The sequence below is a fragment of the Rana temporaria genome, chromosome 9, assembly GCF_905171775.1.
Source record: "Rana temporaria chromosome 9, aRanTem1.1, whole genome shotgun sequence".
Classification (NCBI taxonomy): Eukaryota; Metazoa; Chordata; class Amphibia; order Anura; family Ranidae; genus Rana; species Rana temporaria.
Window position 1 is genome coordinate 131,956,969 of NC_053497.1, and position 7,840 is coordinate 131,964,808.

General features: G+C 40.0%; 1 protein-coding gene across 3 annotated transcripts in view; it reads left to right on the forward strand.

The window, feature by feature from the left end:
* LOC120914078 (metabotropic glutamate receptor 6-like) overlaps positions 1-6,995 on the forward strand; it is a 119,512-nt gene extending 112,517 nt beyond the window's left edge. For all 3 annotated transcript variants that reach the window (XM_040324538.1, XM_040324539.1, XM_040324537.1), the window contains exon 11: positions 5,662-6,995. The gene's annotated coding sequence lies outside the window, so the exon portion shown is untranslated. The remainder of the gene's footprint in view (positions 1-5,661) is intronic.
* The last annotated feature ends 845 nt before the right edge of the window (positions 6,996-7,840 follow it).

The following is a 7,840-nucleotide window of genomic DNA, read 5'->3' on the forward strand; positions in this document are numbered from 1 at the left end:
CAAAGAGGGGTAAGACCATAATCATAAAAGTCTAATGTACTGTACAAAGTTCGATATTGCATATAACTTTCAGACTGATCTTCTAAGCCAGACACCAAAATACTTTACACTTGTCGTTTTTCTTGCAGTAAATCCCATGAATTGTACTGCATGAAAATGCATTGCAAATAGAAAGGGTCACACCAGCTCCTATAGTTTTTTTTGGGCCTCACACTCATTCATCTTCCTGCATTAAAACACATGAATTTTATTGCATGAATGTGCACCTCAAGTAGAAATATAATTCTTTCCTAAGTGTGCGTTATCACCACCGGCAGCTGGTGCTAATAAAAAAATTAGGGGGCACAAACAAACCCCTCCAGGTCCGCACTCACCAGAGGATGCTGGGCTGTCAAGGTCCCTCTGATACCCAGTGGTCTTCTTCTATCTGGGTTCCAAATCTTCAGCCTTCTGATTTGAGGAAGAAGGCTCTGTTCTGTTACACCTCTGTATGGTCTTGGCCACCGTGCTACAGCTCAGTTTTAGGGTCTTGCCAATCTTCTTATAGCCTAGGCCAACTTTATGTAGAGCAACATTTTTTTTTTCTCCAGATACTTAGAGAGTTTTTTGCCATGAGGTGCCATGTTGAACTTCCAGTGACCAGTAAGAGAATGAGAGCGATAACAGAAAATTTAACACACCTGCTCCCCATTCACACCTGAGACCTTGTAACACTAAAAAAGTCACCTGACATCGGGAGGGGGAAATGGCTAATTGGGCCCATTTTGCAAATATTTCACTTTTTCAGGGGTGTACTCACTTTTGTTGCCAGCGGTTTAGACATTAATGTCTGTGTGTTGAGTTATTTTGAGGGGACAGCACATTTACACTGTTATACAAGCTGTACACTTTTACATTGTAGCAAAGTGTCATTTCTTCAGTGTTGCCACATGAAAAGATACTATTACAATTTTTACAAAAATGTGAGGGGTGTACTCATTTTTGTGAGATACTGTATGTCAAGGAATCGTTCAACTGTTTTATACAGTGCATTCATCATCATATTATTTATTCTGTATCTTCTTCCTTTTAAGAGAGCTGCCACATGCTAGCATCTAAATTCATATTTGTTTTCATAGTAAATGCTGGTATTCCCGATTACATTTGCTAAAAAGATTCTGATAAAAAAAAAACAGTGGAGAGGGGACAGGGGACATCCCTGCCGAGTACCTCTCCTCAGTGCAAAACTCCCTGACAAGGAGCCAAATGTCCTTATTGCCGCCTGTGGCTGGCAGTATAGCAAACGCACCCAGGAAATATAAACAGGGCCAAACCCAAATTTCTGTAACACTGTCCAAAGATAGTTCCAGTCTATACTATCAAACGCCTTTGTGGCATCCAAGGACAGTAGCGCCCTACTGCCCATATTGTCCGCCCGTGCCTGCATATTAAGGAACAACCTCCTAAGATTAACCGCCGTGGATTTATTGGGCATGAAACCAGCCTGGTCTCCATGCACAATTGAAGTTATCACCCCATTCAGCCGCATGGCCAGCACCTTAGCCAGTATCTTGATGTCACTTTGTAGTAAGGAAATGGGGCGGTAAGCCCCTGGGTCTATGGGATCCTTGCCTGGCTTAAGTAGCAGAACTATGTTAGCCTTAGTCATAGACGGGGGTAAAGTCCCCCTTTCCCTGGCGTTGTTAAAGACCTTCAGTAGTTGGGGGAGTAGTACTTCAGAGTACTGTTTGTACACCTCCATGGGCAGACCGTCCTCCCCCGGGGCCTTGCAGTTAGGGAAAGCGCCAACTGCCCCCACCAGTTCCTCCACTGTGATTGGCTTATCCAGCAAAGTACGCTGGTCAGCAGACGGCTCTGGGAAGACCAGTTGGGCTAGGTATAGCTCCAGATCTCCCTGAGTGTATGCCGTACCTGAACTGTACAGGGTCTCATAGAAACTCGCCAGTTCCTGCATAATTTGTTCTGGTTGTGAGACTAATCCTCCGGACCTAGATCTTATGGCCCCTATAGCCGGCGATCGTTGATGGGAGTTCGCAATCCGCGCCAATATACGGCCGGTTTTCTCAGCATAGGCTGTCTAGATTACATCTATCTCAGTGTGGCCACATGTGTAGTTAACTGAAACATCCACTAGGAGGTGACTTCGGATCTGAATATAGTGTATCCTTGTGTATATAGCATTATTCATTGTTTAAACATTGTTGTGTCTTTGGGAGGAGGCTGTTTGCTGAGTTGGCGCTGTTATCACAGGTCAGCGGATTTACTCCTTTCTTTGTGAAATAACTTTTCCTATTTGGTTCAAGTAAAACATTTCAGAACCTTTATACTACTGAGTTGCTTGATTCTTGCTTCATAGTATTAACAGGATATCCAAACCCAGAGTGTCAGGTGGGTTGGAAGGGTCACTTGGTCATGGCATGCAGATGGAACAGGTAATTCTCAGCCGTCCCCAAGGGTGCTGTGCTGCATTCTAATTTAACCAGGAAGTCCATTTACCATCTTTCTGGGTTGAGTGAGAAGAACCACATCCCCTGGATGTTGATCTAACTCTGGTGACCTGCTTAGCAGCTACCTTATCATTCAGGAAAGCTGAAACCTGTACTTAGCTCCAGCATGGCTTAAGACAGGGTCAGTCAGCATCAACATGTACAGTCACCTCCTGGATTGGTAAGACAATTAAGAGAGCCTACTCTTCACAAGGCCTTCCTGTTACGGAGGTCTTAAGAGCACATTCAACTAGGGCAGTGCCATCTCTGTGGACAGCTAGTTAGTTCCCATTGTATGCTGCCATGATGCACCGGGAAAATGGAAAATTGTATACTCACCTTTCCGTAATTTTCTTTCTGGGTGCATTTTCATGGCAGCATACAGGTTGCCACCTAAATGGTGAGAATTATAGAGAATGCTGTGTGCCGGGTCTGTCTTTGATAGTTAACCAGTCCTATCAGGTTTGTGTGGGAGCAGCCACAACCCATTGTATGCTGCCATGAAGATGCACCAGGAAAGGAAAATTATGGAAAGGTGAGTATACAATTCTCCTTTTTAAATTTTCTGTTGTAACATGACAAAATGTGGAACATTTTAAGGGGTATGAATACTTTTTCAAGGCCACTGTACCTCATACAGTGCCCTCCTCTAGCAACTACAAGTCCAGGCTCTTCTCTGATCCATCTCCTGCCAACTCCTAGGGAGATGCTTTTTGGGTCTGTGATCTTTCATTGGGCAGCCACTGATGATGTTACTTCTGATAAAAGACTGCTATGATCCAGGGGAAAAAAATAATTAAAAAAAAATAATCTTGCATGTCTCTTATGCAAAAAATAAATAAAAATCTAACCAGTATTTTTATTTTGTCAGTCTTTTAGTCTGCTTAAAAGCATTATGTAGCTAAAAAAAAAATCTACTTACTTGGATAGAGTAGAAAAGGGTTGAACCCTCTGCCAGTTTATTTTTTGTGATCTTTCTCCCAATGGTTACATTTTCATTTACTTCATGCCCCGGAGACGCAAGAATTAAAGTGTTACTAACCCCAGGACCCTGCATCCACTATATCTGGTCTCCCACAGTACACAGAACATGAAAATGCAATGGTTTTAGTAAATATAATCTGCTAAATATACATTTTCTTATCAGATTTATATAACAGTCTTGTGACTTCTATTAGTGTCTGGTTACAGCTTGTAGGAGGTTTTTATTCTCTGACGATTGTCCTATGAGACCATTGGACCCCTGACCCTCTGTCTGGACTCTGCTGATTGGCCCTGTGCTAATCACATGTACTCTCCCAAGAAAAAAAAACTCCAGAACAATACACACCAGCTTGTCCCCTAGCCTCTGTACTATCCAGAGATGATTTGGGGACTCTAAAAGAAAGGGAGGGTCAGAGAAGACAGGATCAAACAGCCTTTTTACACAATGCAGAGGATTTACCCTGTAGGTTCCACAGTGCTTTACTCCATATACACGCTGGTTTTACTATTGTGGGTTTAGTAACCTTTTAAGAAGAAGTCTTTACAATGATTGCTCTCATCTCTAGTTCTGGTGACAACTGTAATATTATTGATCTCCCATCACTTTTTTTCACAGTGACAGTTGGGATTACTAAAGTACAGTACTTAAATCTGAATGAAATTGGCGGGACACAGGTAGCAATAATAAAAACTTGGACCGGTGTTATAATCCTTCTTTACTGTATCCATACCTGAAAAAAGTTTTGTCTACATATATACTCGAAGATGTAAACCACAATGATGTGATCACTAAATATGATGAGGGGAATCCCAAACTAATGACAAACATGTATGAAAGGAATGCTTTAGATCCCATAATCTTGTGATCTCTCTGTGTTAATTTCCACCTAGTTATTGATGTCAACCCCATCCCTCTTTCAGTTCTCTGACAGCAGTGGCATCAGTGGCTAGGTGGAAACTAGCACAGTGAGCTCATTATAATGAAGGATGCCCTCCATGCTTGCTTGTCAGAGGTCAGTCAAAAACCTGCTGTGGGGTATCATCTTTTGAGAGTGCATATTTACATTTAATATAATTATATTTTAAATTACCTTTAAGCTGTGCACAGTGTCGTTGTGCAAAAGGTTTCACAACATTTACACTTGCCTTTCTGAATAAGCAAATTTGGTGATTTCCTATAGATACATCAGTCTTCTGCTGAGCCCAAACTTGCCAACAATTCTTTGCAGATTGCTTCATTTGAAATCTCCCTCCAGCAAACGTGCAGTAGATACTGCAATTTCATGTCTGCAGATGGACCTGGATTCACCCAGCCTGTGCATGGAAATTGAACTGCGATGAGTTAATGAAGACGTTTGTCATAAACCTGTGTAATTTCACTAATTAGAGACAAAATCCCACTTCGAGATTGTAGAGCTAGTCCCACGTGGCGTACCCATTTTTACAAAGACCACATTCAGGCTTTTGCTGGTCTTCAAGAGTATGGAAAAATTCCAACTTCATAAGCGCTCTTTAACCAGTTGCCTAGCAACCACGGCTTCTTTGTTGAAAAAAATCTCGAGAAGATGGTCCCACTCCCGCTCACTACCTGTGACTGGGGAAATAGTATGAAAGCACTCACAGCACTATTTACACTCTGATAAATATTTGAAGTAGAAGTGGAAGCCATGTCTGAGATCAAGGGAAAATGAGCAATCACCTATGAAAACAGGGAAGGCTTGTGTGACCTCTGTCATTGAAGATGATATTCTTTGCTGTTCCTCTAGACTAAGATGTGATCCATTCTAGTGTATTATCAGTGGGTATAGAGGATATTTTGATTCTTATTGTAAAGTTTACAGGGAAGTCATTTTTGATGTATCTGTCACATCTTTACATGCTTGCTGTTTTATTATTTTTAACAAGGGAAGTCTTACCATAATCTAACCAAAAATGGTTGTTCAGTTTCCAGGCTTTTACACTATTTTAACCCCTTAAAATTCATACTTACCCTGTTGTCGTTGAATGTACTGGACTATCCTTTCCTGGTATCAGCACTGAAACTACCCAGTCTTGTTTCAATAATAATCAATGCTTTGTTCTTGGGATCAAAACCAACTTATTTGTGCATTTAGGTAATGATTAAAAATAAGCTGTAAAGATGCAATAAGTAGAGATGTGATGACATTGCTTACTGTATCTCCACCAACAGGTTTGATGGGTCATCATCTCTGGTTGTTTTTCAAACAATTATATACTTCAGGATGTCCCTGGGCTCCACCACTTGAAGCATACGTCAGCGTGTTTGTTCTTCACCGAGGCATATTGGAGGCTCCCAGAGTGGGAATCATCAACATGATACAATGCACAAAAATCTCATCTGAGAGTACCTTACCTGACTAATTTCTTAACAGAATTGTTCAAAGGACATTTTAACTGATCTCCAACAGAAGTCTCCTGTCAGGATCCTGCATGGCAGACTAGTTAACCTTGCTCTTGTCAGGAATTGGTACACTATTTATTCTGCCACCTTTCAACATAATTCATAATTTTGCCTCTCTCATTCCATAATTGACCCCCTATTACATTTTACATAAACCATTATTGTAAAACCCTGCTGATTTTATTAAGTGAAAACCATCTTTCGCCCCTCTCCCTGCATTTCTTACCCCAACAGTTGCATGAGTGCAGTGCATCAAGAAATTCTGGCCACCATCTTGTACCTTAATAGAAATTTAGAGTGCATTCTTTAATCACCCAAATGCCAGAATTCAGAGCATCATCCATTCTCTTTACACAGAAAGTTCTGCACAGCAACTGAAAACCCATAATGCAGAACCATTTTGAATGAATTTATTACCCTTCTCCTTCCTGTGGTTACGGTACCATTCAAACCCTTCCCTTGACAGATCTGTGTAGGACCCCTGTGGTGTCCTCTCAGCACAGTGAAGACCAGCATCCCTAGTGAATTGTGCCCACCAGAAGTTTAGGTGCTATATTCTCATTTTCCTCATTAGCCTATAGATTTGGCACTTTCCCTAAATCATACCCAACATCACTTTCCTTTTTTACTGAGTGATTTATGCACAGCAGAACGTAAGTCTTCTGCTGCTATATTCTTGTGGGGAACCATATTCATCAGCACTTGCCCTTGCGTCACCACATGCTTTTATTTTTTTTTACTGCCAAAGCTTTATGTGGTATCACACAATCGCCAGTCTGTCAAAAACTGTCATATCATCTCTTATCTCATCTTCCACTACCTTGAGCTGGGCTGCGTACGTTTTTAAATAATTTGTATTAATTTTAGCAGAGTTGCAAAAAACAATACGTCTTCATAAAATCCAAGACATGATTCATTCAATCAACTAACATCTTCAGCTGGGCTGCTTTATGACACTAGTGGTTCCTCACTAAGTGCAGAAAAAAAGTGCATGGAACTGCATCTGATGTGAACTAGCACTAAAGTATGCCATACATTATACAAATTTCTTATTCAATTTAATTTACATTTACCTTCAACTATGTAGTGCAATGGCCTGCCTGATTCCATACAAATTGAAAGTGTTTGACCTCATATGATATGGTTTTGTAAATCTAAAGGAAAATTGTACAAAAAAAATTGTATAATATATGGCCAGCCTAACGCTGTGTAAAGAAGATTTAGTCTAAACATATTGCTAAAATCCTAATATATGAAAAACCTACATTCTGGATTGTTTATTGACATATCTTAACTGTGATGGAAGAATATTTTTGCCATTTAGATCATGAACTATGTATAATATACTGTATAAAAGTGTCAGGTAAAATGTAAGCCAGACTATTAAATGCCCAGTCTCAATAAATTTCAAAAGTTTATACTAGCATTGTTTTAAAATACATTAAATCATATTTTAAGGAGTATGTTAAAAAAAAATTAGGGCTGTTACTGATTAAAATTTTCGTGTTCGATTAATTGATTTTTTTTTAATCGATTAATCGACTAATTTCGATTAATTATAGCGCACATACAGATCCAACTACTTTTAGCTGATCTCCTTGCATTGCAACTCTGCATTAGTCAGTGGTAAATGTGGTATACACTATATACAATCACCCGTCACTAGTTAGTTTCCACAATCCATGACTTAAAGGGTCACTAAAGGAAAACATTTTTTTTAGCTGAAATGACTGTTTACAGGGTATAGAGACATAATAGCTAACTGATTCCTTTTAAACATGATTAAAAATAGATAAAAAACAATCATATAATGTGCCTGCAGTTTAGTTTAGTTTTTGCTGTTGTTTGCTGGTTCTCTGATGTACAGAGAGCCAATAGAGGGCAGTGAGCCAATAGATGGCAGTGATACTTTGTCTAAAACTCCTCAGCACCAATCCAGTTTCGTTTT